This window comes from Protopterus annectens, chromosome 2.part0 (genome assembly GCF_019279795.1).
Source record: "Protopterus annectens isolate FY-2018-M chromosome 2.part0, PAN1.0, whole genome shotgun sequence".
NCBI lineage: Eukaryota > Metazoa > Chordata > Ceratodontiformes > Protopteridae > Protopterus > Protopterus annectens.
The window spans coordinates 1,253,996,835-1,254,023,636 of record NC_056728.1 but is presented as its reverse complement, the minus strand read 5'-3'; the positions used below and the strand labels follow the sequence as shown (position 1 = coordinate 1,254,023,636).

Below are 26,802 nucleotides of genomic sequence, written 5' to 3'. Positions count from 1 at the left end.
TGTGCTGTTGAGCATAATTAAAAGTTTCTGGCTTAAATTTCTGACGTATATGTGTGTATGTTCGTACAAAATTCTGAGGGTCTTTATTAATGTGTGTTGGCATGGCAAAGGCATTTCACAGACCCATTCCATTTGTGTTTGATCATAATATTGCAGAGAATTGGAGAGTATTTGAGCAGGAATACGATATTTTCATACAAGCAACTTTTTATGATAAAGATGCACATATGAGGGCATTTACTCTGCTTAATCTAGCAGGGTCAGAAGCCATTAAAAGAGTGCATTCATTTGCGTATGCACCAACAATATATGCAGAAGAAGGGGAAAGCAGTCATATTATTGTACAAGCTGAATCAAGGGAGGACCCTGACTGCTTGAAACATAAATTTAGAGAAATATGCAGCCCCAGACAAATGTTACATTGGAGAGGCACTTATTTTGTACACAAGACCAAAAGGCAGGAGAAACTTTTGCTGCCTATAGTACTGACTTAAGAAACAAAGCTAAAATGTGCAGATCTGGTGATTTGAAAGAGGAGTTGTAAAGGACAGGCTTGTGTGTGATGCTAATAATGCTTCAGTGAGAAAGATTTTTGCCTCAAGACAGTGATTTAACATTGAGCAAAGCCATACAGATTTGTCAAATACACGAGCTTACAGAAAGGCACAAAAACCTGCTTGCAAGTGATAAGAGCATGGTTTCAGCAGCCTCTAGAGCAAATGTAGACAGCATATAGCACGCAGCTAACAGAAACGGGCCTAAACAAATGGCAGCTGCAATCCCTGTTGGGATTTCTAGGGAGAGAACCAAGACTAGCGCAGCAAAACTGACATGCTCAGTGCAGCACAAGCGTGAATCAGCAAAACCCAAGTCAAGTCTCCCAAGTCAAGTCTCATTGTTAACTGCAACTGTGGTGCCAATCAAGAGTACAAAAGAGAAAAGTGCTTCGCATTTGGTCAGCAATGCCACAAGTGTAAAAATGGAACCACTTTCAAAAGCTCTTTAAATCAAGTAAGCCTCATTCATTTATTAACAATGGTCACTCAAAAAAGCAAGTTGATCATATAGAAAGCTGCAACTCAACTTTCTATGTAGATGGTGTATCCATAGCTCTCAACCATTCAATCCAAGAAATCTGGACAAAGCCAGAAAGAGTGGGGGACAAAGGCCAAAAAATAGGGACAGAATTTAAATCTCTCTCCTATAAACTTAGAAAATTGCTAGAATAACAGGTTTTACATTAGTATGTATTTTCTGAAGAAAACCACAGATTTTATGAGGAAGAGACCAAAAATATGCCGAAAAAAATCTGGACATTCTGCAAAAATCTGTCCAGTTGAGATGTATGGGTGTATCAGTGGTTGGCGAAAAGGTTAATGCAGTAGATTTGTTGGCAAAAAATGAAGTGTTTTGTACTGTCCTGATTAATGGTAAACCCACAGAGCTCAAAATGGACACTGGTTCAAAGTGCAATGTTATGTCAGAAGAAACATTTGCTAGAGTAAAAGCTGGTTAACAACTTAATTTGGCCAACTGTTCAAAGCTTGCTGCTTATGGAGGTGAAGGGATTCAAACCGAAGGCTCAGTAGTGCTTTCATGCTATTCAGTTGGAAACGGTTACAACTTGAGTTTATGTAGTCAAAAGACCTGTACAGTCATTACTAGGTCTGAGAGACAGTTTAAAAATGAAACTGCTTCCTTTTACCAAAGATGCCCATCATGTAAGCATATGTCCTAGTTCCACTTTCACTGATGCTATTTTCACAGAGTACACGGATATTTTCGAAGAGAAGCTAGGTAAACTTCCAGTTGTGTACTCCATGAAATTAGACCCAGAGGTCAGTCCAATGGTCAGACCAGTGGGAAGACTTCCGATAGCTATGCAGGACAGAGTCAAAGCCCAGTTGGATAAAATGGTGCAGCAAGGTGTGATCTGTCCAGTTACAGAAACTGAATGGGTGTCTTCCATGGCAGTTGCTCATAAGAAAAGCTCATATGAAAATCAGAATATGTACTGACCCAAGAGACTTAAAGCATTAGAGAGACCCCACCATCCTACGCGTGCGTAGTCGAGGAAGCTGTTACCCTCGTGCCAAATGCCACTGTTTTTCTTAGATTCGAAGAGTTCATTTTGGCAATTAATGCTTGATTGCAAATCTTCACTACTGACTACATTCAGTATGCCATTTCTCAGAATGCCTTTTGGAATAAATTCTGCCAGTGAAGTCTTTTAGCGTGCACTGGAAGAAATTTTTTCATGCTATCCCTGTGCTACAATAGTAGATGATTTACTAGTTGGAGGCAATGGTGAAGTAGAGCATGACAGAAACCTCAGGAAAGAGCATGTGAAGTGAATCTAAAGCTCAATCCTCTGAAATGTAAATTCAGAACACCAGAAGTTACTTATGTCGGTCATTTATTTACCAGTTCAGGCTTAAGACCAGATCCTTACAGACAGTTTGGAGCCGGCATCTCAAGAATGTCCAAGACTTGCATTGTTTTCTTGCTATGGTTAACTATTTGGCCAAGTTTATACCAGACTTCAGTAAATTATCAGTGCCCTTAAGAGAGGTGACACGCAAAAATGTTAACTGGTCCTGGCTGGAACACCACCAGAGAGCACTTGATGACCTGAAACAGAAAACTGCCAGTCCACCTACGTTAAGATACTATGATGTCCACAAACCAGTAATTCTTTCCTGTGATGCTTCAAAGTTCGGTCTTGGTGCAGTTATTCTTCAAGAGAATAGATCAGTAACCTGTGTGTCTAGAACTCTTACCCAAACTGAGATACAGTATGCTCAGACTGAGAAGGAACTTTTGCCAATTGTGTTCACATGTTCAAAGTTCCATGATTATATTTATGGCCAAACTATCCAGACTGAGACTGATCATCAACCTCTAGTCACTATTGTAAAAAAGCCTATGCATACAGCTTAGCAAGACTACAAAGAATGATGCTCAGATTACAAAAGTACAATTTCAAAATGGTCTATACAAAGAGCAAACTTCTTTATCTGGCTGATGCCTTATCCAGATCACCCAGAAATACCACAGAAAAGCTTTACACAGAGAATTTTTACTTCAATGTCATGGAAGTGCTTAATTTTTCTACCACAAGACTTGATGAGCTATTATACAAAGACTGATCCAATTTTGCAAACGCTCAACCACTTCATCAATGTTGGATGGCCGTCAAAGCAATCTTGTGTATCAACAAAAGTGCAACTTTATTTTCCTTACAGAGATGAGGTGTTGATGGAAGATGGTATCATTTTCAAAGGTCCTAAAGTTGTTGTTCCTACTTCCTTGCAACATGAGTACATCCACATTTTGTACTGTGGCCACCCACGTTTTGAAACTCCCAAAAGGGTGAGAGGACTAGTACTTTGGCCTTCTCTGTCAGAAGATATTGATAAAGTACTTCCATGTTTTTCAGTATGCAATAGTACTAAAACACATTTGCAAAAAGAGCCACTTCAGCTAAACCAAGGAGTTATCCTTGGTCAACAGTAGCCACTGACATATTCAAGTGGAATAGTCAACATTACTTAGCGATGGCGGACTCTTATTTGAATTGAGACGATCCGCTACCTAACCTAACCTAATGTCATTACTAAGTTGAAACGTCATTTCGCAGTTCATGGTAGTCCACACAAAGTTCACTCTGGATAACAGTGCCCTGTTTACCAGTCAGCTATTTCAGAAATTTGCAAAAGAGTGGGACTTTATCCATGTTACCAGTAGTCTTGAATACCCACAGTCAAATGGAATAGAAGAATGGGCAGTACAAAATTCAAAGCAATTACTAGACAGATCAAGGTGTGACAATACAGATGTTTTCTTAAATTTGCTTAATCTCAGAAATAGACCCCGTGACGATTTACTTGGCTCACCTGCTCACAGACTTCTACCCAGGCAAACAAAAACAACCTTGCCTATCAGTTCCAGTTTGTTGGTGCCTAATGCTAAAAACACCAGAGCAATCAAAGCCCAAATATTCAAAAAGCATTCATTCCAGAAGTCCAAAAAATGAGCACATTTCTTCGGCCATTAAAAGGAGGAGAGGCAGTGAGGATGCAAAGGGCGAAAGGTTTTGATCGGATTGGACAAGTAAGAGGTGTATGTGCCAAGCCGAGATTTTACTTAGTAGAATCTGAGGGAATAGAATACAGAAGAAATCGCAGGCATCATCTTCTAGTGTCTGAATCGATATCGCAACACTGTACCTGTGAAACAGACTTTAGATCTCAGAGCAATCCAGACAGTGTTCCTGTTGAAAGACATGCCTCAGTACCTATTCCCATTCCTGATGATGTCCCCAGCTGTCCCTGAAGTTGAATATTCACTAAAGACAGGCCCTCTTGTTAAACCCAGTCCTAATTTTTATGTCACACAATCAGGTCGCATTTCCAGACCTAGTGTAAACTACACAGCAACCTGGACAGGATTGTTTCACTTGTAATTAGTTCTGTATAACTGCATGCCAGTGATTATTGTCATTATTACTGTTCATGACTTACTTCTGAAAGTGGGAGGATGTAGATTAGAGTGTATGTTGTGACTTTAAGAAGCACTTCAAAGTGAGGGCACATGCGTATAAATAGGGAGCACATGTAGGCAGCAGTGCCAATTTTGAGTGGACAGTCAGTGTTAACATGTATGAGTGCAGTAGTCAGTTTATACGTTTAAGTTTAAGTTACTAGGCTTCAATCCTGATGTGTTTGTATGTAATAAAGCTGCTTGAACCAAACCCATAACTGTTCATCTTTTTTATCCTGACCGGATGAATGACAATTGGTACTGGCCTGGGGTGAAGTCTAAGGTGTGTAACCACCAGAGAATGTGCTGCAGCAATGGAAATTTTACCAACTGATTCACTGGGTCCAACAGCTGGCACAGCTCAAGCCTTAAAGCCCACTACAAAACCCTCATGTAACTGAGCCTAGGGAATCATACAACAGGATTTTCACCATGAACAAAAGGACCCAAGACACCAGATGGCAGACAATGACTGAGCCAAAATGATGCAAAGCACTGCTTTTTGAAAAGTCAGGATGCAGTCTGTTGGAAGAAAAGTCCTGTAGGACACTGTGTCCTGTGTTCATCTAATGAATGCAGCTATCTGTGTAGCAACCATATGGGACACTGCAGTGTTCACTATAACTAAGCAAGGAAAAGATGAGATGACATCCTTTTGAAGCTTCTAAACTGCTGACTGGCAGCAAGAAGGCAGTCACTCAAAGTAAGGAAAAACATTCAGTCCTTGCAGCCACTGGTTCACTGCAACTAAGAAAGTACAGTTGTGTACACTTACCATAAATGTAGATGTTCGAGTGTATTCATTACATTTGGGTAATCTGCCTGCAGGTTGCCCTCAGTCGGCCTGATTAAAGTCTTGGGTCCTGCGTCAGTTGCTGTCCCTTCTTCCATGACGTCAGGTCGCCAGGGGTATAAAGCATGCAGCAGACATCATTACATCAGTTTTTCTTGCCCCAAATGTCAGGTGCCCCCCAATGGGGAGCAAATAAACATAAAAACACAAAGGTATACCTCCAACAAAAAGCAAATACACCAAAAAAGCTTTTAAGCATTGTAAAAGAAAGTAGAGGTATAGCCAGAAGTTGTTAGGGGGCTGAAGGGAGGGTAACCAGGACTGCAACAGTGAATACACTCGAACATCTACATTTATGGTAAGTGTACACAACTGTACTATGTTCTTTGTATTTCACTGTTGCAGTCATTACATTTGGGTAGATTCCCAAAGCTATGGTTGGGAGGAGGAGTTTATATAACATTAGGGCCAGCAATAACGCACTGCAAGACAGCAGTGGCAAAGCCAGCTCTGGATTTAGAGAAAAATTGGCAAATGTTAATGCTTTGTGAAAGTATGTACAGAACTCCAAGTAGCAGCTTCTAGGATGTCCCTGGTAGGAACACCTCTGAGAAAGGCTGTAGAAGTAGATGCAGCCCTGGTGGAGTGAGATCTGATGATCTGGGGGATAGGTTTTTCCATGGTGCTTATAGCAGAAATGAATGCAATGGCTTATCCATTTAGAAATGGTTTGTTTTGAAATGGCCTTTCCCTCTTCCCCTGCAGCAAATGCTACTAGCAGTTGTTCCGATTTTCTTCGAGGTTTAGCACTGTCCAAGGAGAATCTAAGCTGTTTGTGCACATCCAAGGAACGCAGAATCTGTTCCCCTTTGTTCTGTGGATTGGGAAAGAAGGTTGGCAAATGAATGGACTGATTAAAAGCCACACTGGATACCACCTTGGGTATGAAGGATGTATTGGTCCTGAGCGACACCCTGTCCGCATCAATAATGATGAAAGGCTCCACGGCCATAAGAGCCTGTAATTCAGATATCCTTCTAGCTGAAAAGATTGCTAAAAGGAAAGCTGTTTTCCAAGAAAGAAATTTTAAATCTGCAGGAGCAGCTGGCTCGAAAAGAGGTAGAGTGAGTTTCTCCAATACAAAGTAAAGGTCTCAGGCGGGGGTTGGAGCTCTCCTGGGTGGTCTCACGTTTTTGGCCCCTCTGAGGTACTGCTTGAGCAGAGGATGAGAGAAGAGGGGAGGTTCTGTGTTATAATGAGCTGAAATGGCTGAGGCGTGGACTTTAATGGAAGAAAAGGACACGCCTTTGTAAAGCATCTCAGTTAAGTATTGCAAAATCTGAGGTAAATTGGGCGCTGCTGTGCTCATCCCTTGAGATTGGTTCCAGGCACAGAATCTTTTCCATTTTTCAGCATAAGATTTTCTAGTACTAGGTCTCCTTGCCTCTAAGATGACATCCATCACAGGTTTGCTGAGGGATGATAAGGGTGAAGTTAAGTGATTAGCTAGGCTGCAAGGTTCAATGTTGGAAGCTGAGGGTGCAGAACTTGGTTCTCCTGCTGAGACAGCAGGGAAGGGGTCTGAGGCAGGTGCCATGCAGATAACTACGACACACTGAGCAGGAGGGGGTACCAGTGTTGGCGTGGCCAGTCTGGAGCAATCAACATCATCCTTGGTTTGTCCTGTTTGACTTTTAGTAGAACTTTGGAGAGCAGAGGCAGCGGGGGGGAGGCGTAGACTGATAGGTTTTTCCAGCTGAAGGACAGAGCATCCACTTTCCAGGCTTGTTTGTGGGGAGTCCTTGTGCAAAACTTGTCCAACTGGTAGTTCTGGTAGGAGGCAAATAGATCTATGTCTGGGCTCCCCCATTCGCTAGTCAACATGTTGAAAATCTTTGGTTCCAGTTTCCACTCTTGTGGGTCCATGAGGTTTCTGCTTAGTCCGTCTGCCAGTGTATTCAATATTCCTGGCAGGAATTAAACTTGTAGGTGCACTTGGTAGCTCAAGGCTATGTTCCACAATGCCACGGCTAGTCTGCAGAGGGGGTAGGAATGTGTATCCCCCTGCTTGTTTATGTACCACATAACCGTGGTGTTGTCAGTCTTTACCATTAGTTGTCCTGGAAGAATGTAGTCCTTGAAGGCTGTCAGAGCATTCTTACAGCTAACATTTCTTTTTGACTGATATGTAGGTGCATTTGACTTGGGTTCCATTTGCCCTGAATGCACTTCCCTGCCAGGTGAGCCCCCCCCCACCCCATGCATAGTCTGATGCATCTGTAGTTAGGGTTTGGGCGGCAGGGGTAGTGTGAATGGTAGTCCCTTGTTTTGGTGGCAGGCCTCTGCCCACCAGAGGAACTCTAGGCGTAGGCAAGGTATGATAGGAATCATTGTTTCCAGGCTGTGAGAATGTTGACTCCATAGGCTTTTTAGATACCACTGTAGTTTCCTCATACGCAGTCTTGCATATGGAATTAGAAGAATGCAGGAGGCCATGAACCCCAAGGCTTGCAGTATTTGTCTTGCAGATAGCAGGGTTTTTGTGGCCACTTGTTTGAAATAGCTTCCCAAATGGATTTGCTTTTCTGGCATGAGGTAAGCCATCTGGACAGTTGTATTCAAGCTTGCTCCCAGGAATGTAATTTGTTGACAGGGTACCAGCTGTGATTTCTTTTTGTTTATGGTGTACCCCAGACAAGTCAGAACTCTTTTTACAAACGCCAGACGATTCAAAATTATGCCCTGGCTTTCTGCCTGAATTAGACAATTGTCCATTTATGGATATATTTGAATACTTCTTTGCCTGCAAAATGCAATAACTGGAGCCAGGCACTTTGTGAATACCCTGGGTGCAGTAGACAATTCAAAGGGCAGTGCAGAGAACTGATAATATGTGTAGCCTGCTTTGAAGCATAGGTATCTTCTGCAATATTCCCCGATTGGGATGTGCAGGTATGCTTCTTTTAAATCTAGTGTTGCCAACCTGGCATCTTTGCCTAGCATAGGAAGTAATTGATAAAGAGTCAGCATCTTGAATTTTGGAATCTCCAGAAAGGTGTTTAGAGTAGACAGGTCCAGGATTGGACGCCATGATTTGTTTTTTCTGGGTACCAGAAAAAGTCTGGAGTAGAAACCTGGTCCCTTTTCCTCTTCTGGTACCAGTTGAATAGCCCCGCATGCTTAAGAGGGAAAGTACTTGTTTCTGAGCCTCTGCCCACTGATTTGGCGTTGGCAACGTGTGGAAATGAAATCTGTATCCCTGGGACACTATATTTAAAACCCATTTGTCTTGGGTTATGAGTTCCCAGTTCTTTGCATGAAGAGCAATCTTTCCCCCCAAAGGGGTGGTCAAAAGATAAGTGCTTGGGAATTTTAAAAGGAAGTCATTGAGACTGTTTACCATAGGGGGGTGGCTTGTTATTTCCAGATTTGGAAGTGGAGGTCCCCCACTGCTTAGTTCTGAGAGTCCCCTGGGACAGAAACCTGGGGTTTTTGCTGTGTCTGGGTTTGGCTTGAGAGGACCTAGTAGGGAATGGAAAGGACCAATTCTTAGTAGGCCAGTGCCTACTAAACCTCGGAGGTTGCACATATAAAAAAATCTTTAACAGTTTGCATAGATTTAGCTTGATCTTCCATCTTTTTAAGAATTCCTTCAGCCTTGTTGCCAAACAGGCGGTCCTGATTTAAAGGAGCATCCAACGCATGCCTTCTAAGCACAGACCTAGTAACAGCAACCCTGCAAGTGGCCTCTAAAGAATCAAAACCACACTGCAAAGTATGTTTTCCAACTTGTTCAGCAGAATGCATTAAGTCCTGTAAATCTTTATTTTCTAGAGAGTCAGGAATCATCATCATTTTCTGTTTAAGCAGTCCAATAATATGTTGCTGATATTTTAACATATGAAATTGGCAGTTTAAAGCCTGATTGCCAAGGTTGCAGAAGTATAAACCTTTTTACCCCATCTATCCAGCACCCTGGAGTCTCTATCAGAAAGGGAAGGATTTTTAGCAGTAGAAGCCTTAATGCCCTTGGGCCCCTGAGAAATAGTCTCTGGATCAGCAACAGGATTTTTGAAAAGGAACTTGTGGGACTCAGGAACCCTGTATTATCTGTCAGGTTTAATAGGAGCAGGAGGCAGGGAATCAGGGGCCAAACTGGATTCCGAGAACACATCAACAAGTACAGGAGGTATAGCCAAATGCCTATGCTGAGGTAGAAGAAGAAAATCCCTAAGACTCTTTTGAATCAGAAAATTCCTGGCTTTCCCAGTGGAAAGGCTCCCTTAAAGTATGCAAAGTTTCTCCAAAAGAAAAATCCTCAAGAGGGGAAGCAGAGGGAATAGAATCCTCTGCATCAGAATCCTCATAAGTAGGCATGGACAAATCCAGGTCATCAGAAGAGTCAGAAGAAAAAGAATCCTGATCAGAAGATTCATAATCAAGCTCAGCCCTAGGCCTCTTGGGGGGGGGGTTTGACTACCCCTGATTTAGAGATATTAGATCTTCAGCCATTTTGATAATTTGCTTTTTAGGCATAGGGGCCTGAGCATGAGGCCTGGGCGTCAGTTTTTTTAGACATGGATCGAGATTTTGGCCTTAGTAATGAAGGAGGTGTTGATTTAATATGCAAGTCTGTAGGCCTGAATACACCCTCAGAAGCCGGTGCCTGCACAGCGGCTCCAGACCCATCCAAGGTAGAGACATCCACAGGTTCCATAGTTGAAGTATCTCGCAGCATATCGGACTCCGAATGGGTCTCATTAGAGGCCTGCGAATCAGAAGTAGCGGGTATCAGGGGCTGCGAAAGCGCCTCAACGAGTACAGGCGAACTGGAGATTGGCTTAGGAGAAGTGTCATCGGCAGTTTTGGACCTTGGTGGCCTGTGTCTGTCTTTATCTTTGCATTTTTTCGGAATCCCGCTAGTTGGATGGCTAACCGACAACATTTCTGGATAATTAAACTGAGAACCGAAATATTTAGAGGCAAAAATATACCGATGGATAGTGCGCTGATTAAATAAAGCACAAAACCGAAAGCAAGGTACATTGTGGTCAGGGCCTAGGCAAGGAATACAGTACGAATTAAAATCTTTATGAGGTATTTGCTTTCCACAAATAATGCAATTAACTTTTACTGTCATCGGTAAGGAGCAAGAAAAAAAGTTTCCCCAACGGGGTACTTAGCTTTAAGTTGAAGACTTTGGTTCTGAAACTCGAAAATGAAAATTTCAGGAGTCGGCCGACCGGCACTTGCGAACTGCTTCTGCTTCGGGCACCACACAGCAAGAAAGACTGATGTAATGACGTCGGCTGCATATTTTATACCCCTGACGACCTAACGTCATAGAAGAAAGGACAGCAATCGACGCAGGACCCAAGACTTTGTTAATCAGGCCGACTGAGGGCAAGCAGATTACCCACATGTAACGACTGCAACAGTGAAACACGAAGAACATCAAGCATCTGGTGAACACCTTTGGGGCTGGGTGAGGCCAAATGGAAGTTTTGGTAATGACTGGATCCTACTCAGAAAATGAGAAACCTTTTGAACTCCTTTAATATTTCCACATGACTGCAGGTGCCTTGGAGGCCCTACAGCATGTCATGCACCTCTCGACCCTCAAGCAGGATAAATCATAGCACTGAACTTTAAAAATCTTTGTACAGGATCAGTTTGAACAGCACCTTTCTTATTTTTAACAAGAGAAGGTCTTTATACATGAAACCCTATACAGTTAGTGAATCTTTGTATAAGCTTAGTTTATGTATTTTAATAAAGTATGCACTCAAAACAGGTCTGATTATCAGGATCATAAATTCGGGAGGAGCAAGCTAAATTTATGGGTTAAAATCATAGACTATACATAAATAAGTGTAGATGAGAGATATGGCATATCCATTCTTCTGACACATACAGAAAGACGGACTTCTCTTGAGATGAAATTGTTCTAGCCATATAGTATGAATATGGGTCTGAGGTCATTATATTTTAGATTTTACTGTATGTTCACTTTTAAATCTGGTGGAACCTCTAGGCTGGCTCATTTTTTTTAAGAGTGTAAGAACACTTTTTTTGCCACACTCTTCTGATGGAGACAGACAATTTAAGGGGAGAGAGGAGCTGAAGTGGGGAGTGGAAGGATAGTGTATAACCCTCTGGACACTGCTGTCCTTTCCATCTGTTCCACAAAGTAGCAAAGTGAAGGGAAAAAAAATACCTCTGCCACCAGAATGGGACTGCCAAGCAAAGCCTCAGGGATTAGACTGCTGCCCACTGGCCACAGAGCTGCAGTACTTACTGTAACTGATTACAATGTCTCTAGGATGGCAAATATTGTGGAACCTCTGGTTCCAACTAGATCCTCTGATTCTCTTACTGGACATAGCTGAAGCAAATCTGGCATTGGCTCACCAGTGCATTCTAGAAAAGCCTGCTGGGGAGTATGGAACTTTACAGCAACAGATGAAATGGCATTTTGCACCCTTTAGTCATATTTTCCAGACGACTCTAGTTCTGACGGTCCAAAATATTGCACTACCATTAAAGGGGCATTCAGAAATTATAGTAGCCATAGCAACATTTTGCATGATGGACAAGTGCTATACCATCACCTGCTTACACCACTTGCTACAGTGTCAAAGTTCAGACTGAAATTTACACTTCAAATCACCTTCTGGCAATTCATTCAGTGACTGGCTCATCTCATTAAGTTCACACTCACTACAATTTTTTTGTACATGTGACATACAGTTCACTACTCTCAGGGGAAAATGATGAGGAGGATTAAGTGTGCTCCCATATCTGTCCCTAGCTCAAGCACATTTTTATGGAAGATGGACTGCAGTGCTCAGCAATGTAGCAGTCTTCTTAAGGGCTACCACAAACGCATCAGAGTCTACCTTCTTTTTCAGACTGAGGGATCATTTCAGGTTTCCTCAGAACTAGTACCACTAGAACTAGTTTTTTTTTTTTGTCTCATGAATGCAGTACCTACCTGCATTCATTTTACACAAGATTACCAAATCCTGCCCATCGTAGCTGCTATCCATGTTTAGCTGGCTGGTCTGAGACGACAGTCATATCGTCATCAAATAACTGTGTGGCTCTTCAAATCCAAGACGAAAGGATTCATGGGCTGCTATACCTACCTTGTAAGCATAGATGGGTAGGTTACATTATAGTAACTTATATTAATAAGGTATGACTGTCCTTTATCCTCCCTTTACCTGCCTTCCTCCAGTCTTCTTCCTCACCCTTCTCAGCTCATTTCTGGTGTCAATCAGACTCCCCCATTGCTATTTTATCTCAATAGTCTTGGCAGTCAAGAAGGTGGCAACAACGGAACTTTCAAGGCCTTTGTCACCTGACACAATCTTATTGTACTTGTCTCTGATGATCCATAACCTGAGAAGCTTGCTCCATAAAATTAAAGTCTACTGGTTGTACCAGGATGCCGTTAACTAACTGATGATCTCTGAAGTTTTGTAGCACATTGTTTTAATGTTCATGACACTAAACAGATGACGTGAACACCTTCTCTATGAATAACATAGAGAGTGACATTGTCTCAATATTACGTTTTACTGTTACCTCATCTAAGATAAGATCAGCTAGTGTTTAGACAAAGAGGTATTGAGAGAGATCTGGGAAAATCATGCTTTATTAGCTAGTATATTATATCTAGACATAATTATGAAAATAAAAACCTGTCCCAAACATTTTGTAGTGTTAAACAATTTTAAATAGATTATAAACAGATAAGTAGCAACTCAATGTATTTAGTATCTCATTAACAGCAACTCAGATGATGTTTTGTTATAGTAAAATTCTACCTTTTGAGAATGCTGTTTGTTATGTAAGCTTTTTGCTGGTGCAAGGTCACACTAATTTGTATATAATCTATGGTAGTAGTATTTATATAATTACTGCGAGAAAAAAAAATATTTACAGTAATTACACCCTAATCTACTTGAGATGGTGAAGATATAACAAGCTTTATGACGGAGTGTGCAAAGCAACTAGCATTCATACTGAGGGCTAAAAAGATATAAAAATGTCATTCACTGCTTACTGACATTTTTAGACTATACCTACTCAATGAATCTTAGATTTGCTATGTTTTAAAGGGGAAAGAAAAAGAGAAAGAGCATGAACAAGATTGTGTAAATGTGTTCATATGAGAACAAGAGTTAGAAACTCCTTTACATGTTGGTATAAACCTCAAATCATACAAGTATACCTTAGAGTATTAAAACAACATTCTGTTTACCATGACATGTTAAAAAAAAGATATTAAACATGAAATGTGCATGACTACTTCATGTACAAAGCATTTAAACTTCTCCAGAATAAAAGACAAGACATTGGTTGCTCCTTATAAAACCTCAGTACAGTATAACAGTTATTTCATGCTGAAAGCAAACCAGCTGTTCAACAGATATGATCAAACAATCATTAATGTAATCATTTTTGAAAAAGTGCATTTGCAAATAGAGATAACACAATCTATTTACACAGAGATTTAAGGTTTTGAGCTATTAATTAGCTGCTACCTAGAAAGATTCTCTGTTTTTCTCAGCCTTCATACATCTATTATGAGACTCTGACAATGGCACCTAATTAGTCATTGATCTGTAATTTTAGACTAGGCACCTCAATGATTTCCTGAATTGTATGCCTAGTAATCACCTGTGAAACTTAACATAACATTACAGTTTACAATAAAACATAATAATTACCTCAGCTTGGTAAACTAAACTTTTTATAAGATCAACGTCGAACACTTGTTTAGGACCCATGGATAAGTTTTTAAATTCTAGGCTGTGTAAAAGAATACATAAAACAGCCGAGTAGTACTACTGTGAAAAGAAGCATGTACTGTTAAAATAATAGATGCTAGAACTAAGGTATACTAGGACACTTACTAAAGAGTGCATACCCATGCATGCAAACTAATTCTATTTACCTACAGCTACAATTTTGAGCACCACAAACAGGGTAGTACTGATGAGCAGCTCAAACAAAAGATAGATCAATGTAAGCTCGCAGCCCTATACATTGCATATAAGGGGAAGAAAAGGTGTGGATGGGTAGGGGGAAGGAACAGGAAGCAGAAATATATAAAATAATATTGGAACTTATTAGCTTAACGATAGTGATAAACGTTAAAGGAAAAGATTAACAACTCTACCAATAGCTTCTAATATAACACTACGTTATACTAACATTCATATATACATCTCTATAAAAAGCTTTGGAGTCTACTACAGTTTTAAAGCCTCTGTTCAAAAGACTTGAACTTGTTTAAGGGAAAAAAAACCCACTTCCTATGTTACCTGGAAATGACTTAACTAGATAAGATATAGGGAACAATGGAGATGATACAACAATCTGAATAACCTAGATTGACCTCTACCCAGTATAATGGTCCTACTAATAACTCTCAAATTTATATCTCTTAATTATTACTACTATTCTAGATTATACACACTCTAGCTGTTCTATCAGTTTATACAAAATATATTGAGGAGGTTAGGGATAGATTAGTGGTGGGTTTTTTTATGGAATTAGCTTGTTAAGCTTTGTCAATGTAGAGAAAATATCTGCAGGGACACTAGTTACCATTTATCACTTAAATATTAAAACTCATTATGTAAATACATTACTGAATTATAGATCTCAAAAACTAATAACTACTTATTCCCTGCTTTATTCCTGGTCCATGGGAGCAGTGGTTAGGCACAGGGTTGGGACGGGAATAATAGGATGCTTTCGTAATCTTATTTTATTAATACATAAACAAAAATTATCACAAAAAATCACACAAGATTTACTTCACCAACATCTCTGACACATAAATGTGGGAATTTGACTCATGGAACATCAAAGGGCTCCAGAATAAGAAAAAAAAAGAAAACTTTTCTTACACCTCATTCTAAAAGCAAAAACAAACTTCATATTAGTTGAGGAAACACATCTCACTCTAACAATGGTCAGAAATTAGAGGGAAAAAATGGATAAGGGATATTATAGCCTCCGAAGGCAAAACTAACAGTGCAGGGGTAGCTATAATAATCAAGAACCAGTTCCAAGATAAAATTTTAGAAACTAAAGTGGACAAAGAGGGAAGGTGGTGTTATGTAACTATTCTAACCCCAATTCTTTCTAAACCTCTTCTTATCCTTAATGTCTACGCCCCTTGCAAAGAATCAACACATTTTCTTCGCCTTGTTATACCCTATCTTAAATCAATTCAAGAATTATTATATGATCCTGGGTGGAGACTGGAACACCTATCCAAACCCCGACCAAGATAAACCAAGTACAACTATAATACCTAACAAACAAGCTCATTTAGCTCTAAGAGAACCTATCCAGGACTATAACTTATATGACCCTTTTAATTATGGAGCTAGATTTACATTTTACTCGCAATGCCACAAAATGTGGTCGAGAACAGATTTTTTTCTAATCTCGGACTCATTCATTAAAACAGACCCGAAAATGACCATCCACACTAGATACCTCTCAGATCACTCCAAAATTACATTAAACCTTAATGGAATTACAAAGAATAGTACAACGGAAAAAGGCTACAATTGGTCTCCGAACCCCAACCTTCTAACCAAAAAGGAAATAATAAATTATATCCAATCTTTACTCAAATTAACCCTGTCTAACATTCTTAAATCTCAATTACCTCTGGATATTGAATGGGCAGCAACCAAAGCTCAGATTAGAGGAATATTTATTAAAAAAGCAGCCTACTGTAAAAAAAATTCAGCTTAAATAAGAACAAGATTTAGAAACCAAGATATAAACTCTTGAGAATGACCTATTAGCTAACTATAAAACTCAAACAGAAATAACGAAACTTCAAAAAGAATTATACCTCTTACATAACAACAAATTATCCTTCTATGAAACCAGAATGTTAGCCAACTACGCTAATGAAGTACAAATGCCATCTCGAGCACTGGCCAGAATTATAACCCAAACTAAATCTCTCTCCCAAATAACTGAAATACTCTATGAAAACAACCATTACACCAAAATTGAAGATATTATTAAAACCTTTGAACTAATTTATTCTCAGACATATGGAGAACAATTATCAATATCCTCAAAAGAAGATAGAGCATGTTTTCTCCAAAAACGCAAATTCCCGAAATTAGAACTAAAACAACAGGAAAAATTAAGTGTACCTATCTCTATTAATGAAATAACTACAGCAATTCAACAAATGAAATCACATAAAGCTCCAGGCCCAGACGGCCTCACTGTTGAATTTTACAAAAAACTTTCTCCCCCATCTTAGCTCAACTTCTTTTCCATATACTGAATTATATAATAAACAATAAAATTAATGATCTGCACTTTAATGCATCTAAAACTATTTTTATACTCAAAGAACGAGCTGACCCAAAAAACCCAGATAGCTATAGACCTATTTCACTGTTAAACATTGACACCAAAATATTAACATCCATACTCGCAAACAGACTGAAAAACCTGCTAGATAAAATTATTTCCCCTGAACAATCTGGTTTTACAACATCCAGACAAACGAGTGATAATACACTAATCACTTATGCTAATTATATTAATTCAAACATATATACATTAGTTATCGATGCTCATAAAGCCTTTGACAGAGTAAATATAGAATTTCTACTCCAAACGTTACCTTATTTTAATATACCTCAAAAGTTTATCCAAATTCTACAAATACTATATAATAACCCCTATACATCTCTATATATTAACAAAACTTGGTCAAAGAGAATTTCAATTAAAAATGGAACCCGTCAAGGATGCCCTCTATCTCCAATACTTTTTAATTTATACATAGAACCACTCTTCCCAAGTATTAAACAAAATCTTTACTTTAACCTCCCAATAATATATAACACCAAAATCTTCCTATCAGCCTTTGCTGACATTTTGAATATTTACTGTACCATGCCAATCTCAGATATAAATAAAATACTACTGGCTATGGAACACTTCTCGAAGATATCAAACTACAAACTAAATCTTAAAAAAACTAGCATATTTCCTTCAAAAACACCTAAACCAGTCTCACTTTTACCGCTGGTAGGTAAATTGAAAACAAAAGAAGTAATCAACGATTTAGGCATTACTTTTCCCACAAACAATAAAGATTTCTACTCAAATAATATAACGCAAAAATAGCAGAATATTATTTTACCTTAATAGATGGAAAAATCTAAAATTACCATTTATGGCCAAAGTCTCTGTAATAAAAATAAATGTGTTACCCAGATTACTTTATATATTCATGATTACTCAGCTAAACATACCCAATAAATTTTTTAGACAAATTCCTACTTTCCTTGCAAAATTCATATGGGAACCAAAAAAAAACAGAATTTCATATGAAAAACTCACAACCCCAAAATATAAAGGTGGCTTAGACCTTCCCAATTTTGAGACATATTACCTAATTATAAATTCTAACAGGGCATTGTGAATAGCGGAATATAACCCAAAGAATAAAGATTGGTCCCCACTGTGGCTTACAATATACCAAAAACACACCAAAAACCTGGATATCAACCACAAAGCCTTACCATTCATAAATACAAATTTATTAAAATCATACAATATAATAGAAACCCTGAACACTCCATATCAATAACACAAAAAAATCTTTAAATATTTAAATCTTGCACAAACTGTGATATTACAACCTTTGCACAAAATTCCCAACCTTAAAATAAACAATCAAACCCTAAACCTGAATTCCTTTCCTCGATTAATTAATATAACCATCCAAGACATATACCCATATCTTAAGTGTTCACTACAAGAAATGAGGAACCAACTGAACCTCCCCAAATCTTATCTAGTAATTTTAAGGCAAATTAAAGAACTATGTACCAGTTATCTCCAAAACTACAATATAACCAACAATGATATAATAACCTGTAATTTACTATGGAAAACCATCCTCTCATTTAAGAAATACATCACTAAAACATATAAATTAATAAAAGACATTAAATTCCACAAAGATATACTTGTCTTGGACTATTGGAGAAAGATTGGTTCTTCCATTGATAACCAGCTAAACCAAGCAATTAACCTAACAATTAAATCTATACCCCTTAAAAAAACTAGCATTTACACAACTTATGATTTATAACAACGCATATTTCACACCCGCCATTTTACATAAATTTAACCCTAAGAAATCCCCATTCTGTCCTCACTGTAAAGACCAAACGGCTGATATACTACATCTATTCTGGAGCTTTAAGTGTGTATTTAAACTTTGGAACTCCCTTAAACTTCAACTGCAAAAAATGGGCCAGACATCTACTCTCACCTGGGAATTTACTCTTTTACATATCTTACCAAACATTTCTAAAGCACAAGCAGTTACACTGATCAACATTTTCCTCTTAATGAAACTTTATATAGCAACCAATTGGCTTAACTCAATTAACATCTCTTGGGAGAATTTTAGAATAATGGCGACTAAACACCTATTAGCCCATAAAATTCTAATCGACAAAGAGAATAAAAACAATAAGCTTAGGAAATTATGGGAACAAGTCTTTAATATTATTCTTGCTTAACTCATCACAAATAACCAGACTTAACCACGATTAAGAGGTCCCATATTAATTCATATCCATGATGCACGAAAGTTCTCATTCTTCTTCTCTCCCTTCTCTAATTTAGATTTCTATTCACAACTCTTACTGAATTGTAACACCTTTTCTTCCAAATATTGAAAGCATCTTTGTATATAGTGTAAATATTGTTTGTTTACTTTATCTCTTTTTGTATTAACTTCAATATATAACAACTGTTTATTGTGAGTGTGTGTTACCTCTTTTTGTTGTATTTTGATTGATATTCTGTATTGATGAAAAGAATAAATAAAAATTGAGAAAAAAAATAGTACCAAACAAGGATACTCGCATGCTAACTGTAGCACTAGCTGTATCACACTGACAACTGGAGACTACTCAGGAGGAAGGAATAAAAAAGCTTCCTGAGAAAAAAAATGCATTTTCTGTGTGCTATTTCCTCTTCTGTCACATCATTTCTAGAATCAAGGTCTACCACCCCCTTCGGAACATCTCTCCTGAAAGGTGTCTCCCTCTTCTGATGCTGGGTTGGGGTGCCTGATTTTGTGTCAGATTCTATATAAATTGGAAAAAACTCCAGGGCCAATTTTAACCAGCCCTGGGAGACAGATGGGATGGGGATAAGGATTGTGAGGACTCATCTAGCACTTTAGAATCAGAGTGGCAAGGGTCCTACAGCAACAGACATCCGTACCTCAGACAGCTGAGACCTCAATACAGTAGGTATGACTGCAGCCTGAGGTACCAGGATATACAGAAGTCCTGAATTTCTACTTTGCAGTACTGAGTAAACTCTAATACAACGGTGATGACCCAATTCTCTTTCATGAGAATGAAACAGCCACTGGAATCACTTATCTGGAAGTCAGCACGAGCTACTAGCAGTGTGTGTGATGACCTCTGTTACTGCATCTCCAGGGTCCCCAGAGATACCAGATGGGTTGAGGCAAGGGCTGTAAAACCATGTCAGCAGTTCTGATACCCTCAAGTTTAAAGGAAACCTGCTGGGATCAAAGTAGCTTCTCTGTTTTTCCCATTTCTCCTTCTCTCTAGGGGCCTGCTTTGAAGTATATTTGTGTTTTTTCAAATGGAAGTCTGAAGAGGACTACTGTTCATCACTTGAAACAGCAGCTTGATGAGAGAATGACTACAGTGTTAGCTTGCAAAAGCATGACTGAAAGGTTAACTTCCTTTTTCCTCAGACTTTTTTTTCACTAACATTTGGGTAGAAAACAACAGGCCACATCAAAGGTGGGCATAAAACAAAAAACACAGAGAAAACAAATAACTGTCGGGAAATCTGGTGCCTACATGCACAAAGACACTTTATGCAGGCAGGCAGATGCACCACACCTACCCACCACTACAACCACACACACACCCACACGCTTGTGCACACACACGTACATGCACACGCGTGCACACGCGCACACACACACGCGCGCACACACACACACGCACACACGCACACACACACATGCAAGTGCCGGTTGGCAGACTCCTGAAATTTTCGTTTTCGAGTTTCAGAACCGAAGTCTTTAAAAAAGCTAAGTACCCTATTGGGGATCCTTTTTCTTACTCTTAACCGATGTCAGTAAAAGTTAACAGTTGTCTTACCTGTGGAAAGCAAATACCTCAAAGATTTTAATTCATACTGCATTCCTTGCTTAGGCCCAGACCATGACGTCCCTCGCCGTCAGTTTTGTGCCTTATTCAATCCCCGAACTATTCGCAGTCAGTCTATTTTTGCAGCAAATTATTTTGGCACTCTGTATAACTATCCAGAAATGGCTTCAGTAAGCCATCCAACTACCGATATTCCGAAAAACGTAAGGATAAAGACAGAGACAGACCACATAGGTCCAAAACTGCGGACGACGCTACTGTTAAGCTAGTCGCCAGTTCGTTCAGTGAGGCACTTTCGCAGGCGATACCCACTGCTTCGTATGGGTCTCAGTAGAGGCCTGCAAATCTGAAGTCCTGTATGCCGCGAGATGCTTCTTCGACTATGGAACCTGCGGATATGTCTGCCTTGGATTGGTCCGGAGCTGCTGTGCAGGCACCGGCTTCTGAGGGTGTCTTCAGGCCTACAGATTTGCATTTCAAACCAATGCCATCATCTTCATCATGGCCTAAAACTCAACCCACGCCTAGAAAACTGACGTCCAAACCACATGGTTTCATCCAAACGACCTGACGTCATGGAAGAAGAGACAGCATCCAACGCAGGGACCAAAGACTTTGATATTCAGGCCGGCTGAGGGCAACCTGCAGGCAGATAACCCAAATGTAATGACTGCAACAGTGAAACACTAAGAACATCTAAAAATCCCCAGGATGAATCAAATGTCCTGAGGGACAAGGAGTAATACGTGCATCAGGAGAAAAAAAGAATGCCTGGCCAAGAGGAATAGGGCAGAACAGAAGGGGGAGGAGGGATGGACAAATAGTGCAACAGTGAAGAGGACATCTGCTGTTATGGTGAGATTTTACACAACTGTACTATGTCCTTCTATATCATGCAGCATATTCCTTATGTATGAGAGAGAACAAAAAGGTCAAGATGAAACCTGAAAGGATGAAGGCACTGAACAGCCCTCTAGAAACCTATGCAGGACAGCCCTGCTCCTGCTCTGGAAATGACATCCAACTTGTAATGTTTAGTGAAGACGAGGAGAGACGTCTAGGTAGCAACCTCAAAGATAGAATTGGTATCCAGTCCTTTCAAAAAGGCACCAGAATAAGCAACAGCTCTGGTAGTATGAGCCTTTGCAGAAGATGAAAGACATTTACCATGAAAAGAATAACAAAAATGAAATGGCCACTGAAATCCAGGAAGAGATCGTTTAGAAACTGCCAAACCCAACAACCAGGGATGAAAGGAAACAAGAGTTGCTGAGATTTGTGAATATCCTTGGTCTTGCCCAAATAATATCTGAGCTGCCGATGCAAATCCAAGGTGTGAAGAACTTTCTCACTAGAAGACTGCGAAGAAGGAAAAAAGGAAGGTAAATTAACAGACTAATTAAGAGACAACTCATTGACCACCTTGGGCATAAAAGGAGGCTTAGTACAAAGAGACACACTGGTCCTGTGGGAATCTAAAAAGGGAGAACAGTCATAAGAGCCTGAAGGTCAGATACTCGCTTAGTTGAAGTAAGGGCCAAAAGAACAGTCTTCCAAGTACAATTTTGTAAGGAAGCTAAAGCAGCAGGCTAAAGGGGAGCAGAGTAAATTTTTCAAGAACAAAACTCATTTCCCAGGAATGTAGAACAGGCTTGCTGGGAGGTCTGATAAGAAGGATGCCTTTAAGAAATTGTTTGACCTGAAACCTAGAGGCTCGAAGAGGAGTCAAGGGCAGACTAGCATAAACAGCTGAGAGGCTAGATTTAACTAAGAATGTGCTAACCTAGCATGGAGCAATTCACAAAAATAATACAGAACCAGAGGGATCCCCAATGAAAAGGGATCCTGGTTATGAGGGAGGCACCAAAACGAAAATCTCTTCCAGCTGAACACATAGGATTTTCTGGTAGTGGGTTTCCTGGTCTCCTACAGAACCCGAAGAATGTCCTCAGAAAAGAGGTGCCTAAAAGGGATCAAAACTCTGTCACCAACAGTGCCAGTTGAAGAGTGGACAAGTGAGGAAGGATAAGAGACTCCACGTCTTGTGTAAGAAGGTCCACCTGGTGAGGTAACTTGTGGTGAGTGACCCCTAGCCACATGAAAAAGAAGGTGGCACCAATGCTGTCTGAACCAAAAGGGAGTCACCAGCAAGAATTTGGGCGAGTCTTGTCCAATCTTATGCAGGACCCACAGAATCAGACGAAGAGGAGGAAGGTGTAGAGAAACATCCCCTTCCAAGGAAAAGACAGGGCTTCCACCTTCCAAGCCAGAGGACTTCAGAATCTGGAACAGATGAGTGGAAATGATGGACAATGTCCAGAAACACATCTCTGTGAAGCATCCATTCAGGAGCTTGTGTGTTGGACCTGCTCAGAGTCTACCACTATATTCTTCTTTAAAGAAATGTAGACAGCCTGAACAGCCACTTGAATATGGACAGCTAGATCCCATAACTGAGAGCCTGCAAAGAATTTAGGAGCGTGTCCCCCTTGCCTGTTTACATGTCGCATCACTGTGATAGCGTCTGTGAAAAATTTGTGGGGCCCTAAAAGAAACAGGAAATGACATGCTTGAAGAGCTAATAGAAGAGCTCTCATCTCCTTGATATTGATATGATCTAACCTCTGAGGAGGAGTTCAGAGACCCTAGAACAGAAGGAGCTCCCCACCCCCTGTCAAGGCATCCAAAAATAGCTCTTTAATGGGACTGGAGGACAGAAAGGGAGCCCTGGGTTGACAGAAAGCTGATGAATCCACCACTGAAGCTTGAATTTAAGACAGGGTGGAAAGACAACTAGGAAATCCAGGAAATGACGGTGTTCTAGCCACGCTAACTTGAGGTGCCACTGAAATTCTCATATGGAGCCTGGCCAAAGGCAGCATAGGAAAGGTAGAAGCCATAAAGCAGAGAACCCTGAAAGAATACCTGGCTGTTACTGATGACAGAGGAAGAACAGACTGGAAAAAAGAAATCAGAGATAGGGCCTTGGGGGAGGCAGGGATGCTAGTGTGGGAATTGTCTGGATCCTGCAACCACCAGCAAAAACATGATCCTGAGAAAGAAACCGTACTGATTTTTGAAAGTTTATGGTAAACCCCAGGGTTTGTAACAGATAAACAGTAAATGGGTGATCCTGAAGCAGAACCTGAATGAGCATGTCATCTAAATAAGGAAAGATCCAAACCTCTCTCATCCTGCAAAAGGCAATGACAGGAGCTAGGCATTTGGGGAATACTCTTGGGGCAGTAGATAGGCCAAAGGGCAAAACAGAGAACTGAAAATGCAAGGAAGAAATGCAAAAATTCCTGAAATGGGGATGGACAGGGTTGTGAAAATAGGCATCCTTGAGGTCCAAAGATACCAGAAAAAGCCTACGGAAGAAGAGAAGGTAACAAGAATTGGAAACACAACATCCAAAAAGGAAATGACCTTTTAGAAGTGTACTGAGCTGGGAAAGGTCCACTATTAGTCTCCAGGTGCCTTCCTTCCTGGGAAACGAGAACATCTTGGAATAAAAGCCTTCCCCTTCCTGGGTAGGGGGCACAATTTGAATGGTGCCCTAGGCCAGAAGAGCCTGAAGCACTCCTGGAAAGAAATGAAGCTGTTCTTGAGGAGGTTGTGGGATGCCCAGAAAGGGAGGAAGAGATTTCCACACCATTTAATACCCCTGGCAGATGATGGACCAAACCCAAGAGTCCTGTGTGACCCTTAACCAATTGGGAAGGGACAGGGAAACACGAAGGGATAAGGGAACCTGGCCAAAGGAAAAGGGAAGCAAACCAGATGGAACCTGGTTTACCCTGAAAAGCAGACTTCTGAAAAAATAAGGGTCTGAGTAGACTTAGGTGGAGGAAAATGCCTAGAATCCTTTTTAACTTTGGGTGGAAGACAAGACTGCAAAACAAAGCAAATTTGGAGGAATAATTCCTTTGAAACTTAGGGACAGAAGAAACAAGTGTTTGAATTCCTTGCCTTTGTTCTGGAGGGGACTTAAGTTGAGCAGCATAACAGCCAAAAAGGTTTTTATTATCAAGTGGAGCATCCAATAATTTAACTTTAAAGTCGTCATGTAAATCCTGAAGATGGAGCTATGTGTAATGCCTCAGAACAGAACCAAATGTAGCAGTCCTAGAAAGAGCAGCAGATCCATCATAAAAAGTTATGCACTCACCATAATGTTCCATCTGAGTAGTTCTACTTCATTTGTATTCAACCTATGGGTATCGGATCTGAGCCGGCAACTTCACAAGCATCTGCTCCAAGCTCCTCCTCCTACCCATAATACACCACCACTAATTTCCAATCCTCAGATCAAGTTTGCTGCACCCTACACTGAACAACCCGATCCCAGAACACCTTAAACATGCAAAAAAAAAACAGCTATGAACATTGTCCATATGGTAAGGCCAGGGGGAATGCGGGAGGGAAGGTTGAAGACAAATAAAGTAGAACTACTCAGATGGAATGTTTTGGTGAGTACATAACTTCTTTATCTGAAGTAGTTTACTTCATTTGATCCTCAACCTGTGGGACAGAGTCCCCAGCTACTACACACCTGGGTGACCCTCATGGAAAGATATTCCGGAGCACCGCAGAACCAAAGAATGCTCTTCTTTGAGAATTCAAATCCAATTTATAGTGAGAAATAAAGGTATGAGATGAGGACCAAGTAGCCGCATAACAAATGTCGCCTAAAGATACTCTCGACCAAAAGGTCGCGGAAGTAGCCGTAGACCTTGTCGTGTGAGCACTAACCTGACCTGGAGGAGACAAACCTTTATCCTTGTAGATCTGAAATATGTTTACCCAAAAAAAGGTTTAGAAAAGGACACAAAAAGCTGGTCAGATTTACGAAAAGTTTTGATCCTGTGCAAATAGGACCGTAACTGTCTATGAACATCCAACAAATACAACTTGTATTCAATTTTGTTTGTAAAATTTGGAAAGAAAACAGGTAAATCGATAATTTGAGTGATATTAATCTCCGATGCTACTTTTGGAAGAAAAGAAGGACTGGTGCGAAGAGAAACCCTGTCCTTGTGGAAAATCACATATGGGACTTTGACAGACAACGCCTGAAGTTCTGAAATCCTCCTAGCAGAGGTGATAGCCACTAGGAAAGCAGTCTTCCAAGACAAAAACTTAAGATCTGCGGTTGGTGCCGGTTCAAAAGGAGGAGCAACCAACGCTTGAAGTACCATAGTAAGGTCCCACGGGGGAATGGGATCTTTGACCGGAGGACGTAAGAGGAAGGTACATTTGAGAAAGGCTTTGCACAATCTGGAAGAGGCCAAAGAAGCAGAGTTCTCACCCACGTGAAAATGAGAAATGGCAGCTAACTGAATCTTGACTGTAGACAAGCTAGCACCTTGTTGAAAAATATTTGCCAAAAAGTCAAGGATAGCCAGAATGGGAGCCGTGAAAGGATCTAAACTCCTTTGAGAGGTCCAAAAGGAAAAATGCTTACATTTGCTGCGATAAATCTTCCTGGTGGACGACTTATGAGCTGCCACCAGACTAGACCTGACCGAGGTAGATAATCCGGGAGTCCTAGCAATTAAGGGAACTGGAGCAGCCAAGCTGTGAGCCTCAGACTGTCCAGATTCAGATGAGGGAACCTCGAGGGGTGAGAATGAGATCCAGAATGGGATCCAAGGAGGAGCTAGAAGACTAGACCAAAGGAAGGGAAACCATAGCTGCCGAGGCCAAAACAGGGCAATGAGGATCACTTTGGTCCCCAGTCGATAATCTTTCTGTAGGAACTTCAGAATAAGGGGTACAGGAGGATAAGCATAAATAAGACTGTGAGGCCAAACAGGGACTAGAGCGTTTCTGGGGGACTCCCCCGGTAGGCGGTTCAGAGTGAAGAACTTGCTGCACTTCGGGTTGGAAGGAGATGCGAAGAGATTGCAGCAAGGCTGACCCCACTCTAAAAAGATCTGCTCCGCTACTGAAGGATTCAGAGACCACTCATAAGGCATCAGAATAGTCCGGCTTTGTCTGTCTGCCAGAATGTTGGATCACCCCGGAATATGTGTTGCTATCAGAAAACAACTGGTGGAGACTGCCCATTCCCAAACTCTCATGGCCTCGCGACAAATAGAGTAAGATCTGGTCCCTCCCTGTTTGTTGATATACCAGACCACTGACATGTTGTCTGACTGGATCAAAATGGTTCCCAGAGGTAAAAAGGCATGAAGGGCCTGCAACGCTAAAAGG

At 40.5% G+C, this 26,802-nt stretch overlaps 1 protein-coding gene across 3 annotated transcripts in view; it reads right to left on the bottom strand.

Annotated features, from left to right (window-relative positions):
• Positions 1-26,802, bottom strand: part of FIP1L1 (factor interacting with PAPOLA and CPSF1) — a gene marked incomplete in the record, with an annotated part of 1,650,449 nt that overhangs the window by 243,448 nt on the left and 1,380,199 nt on the right.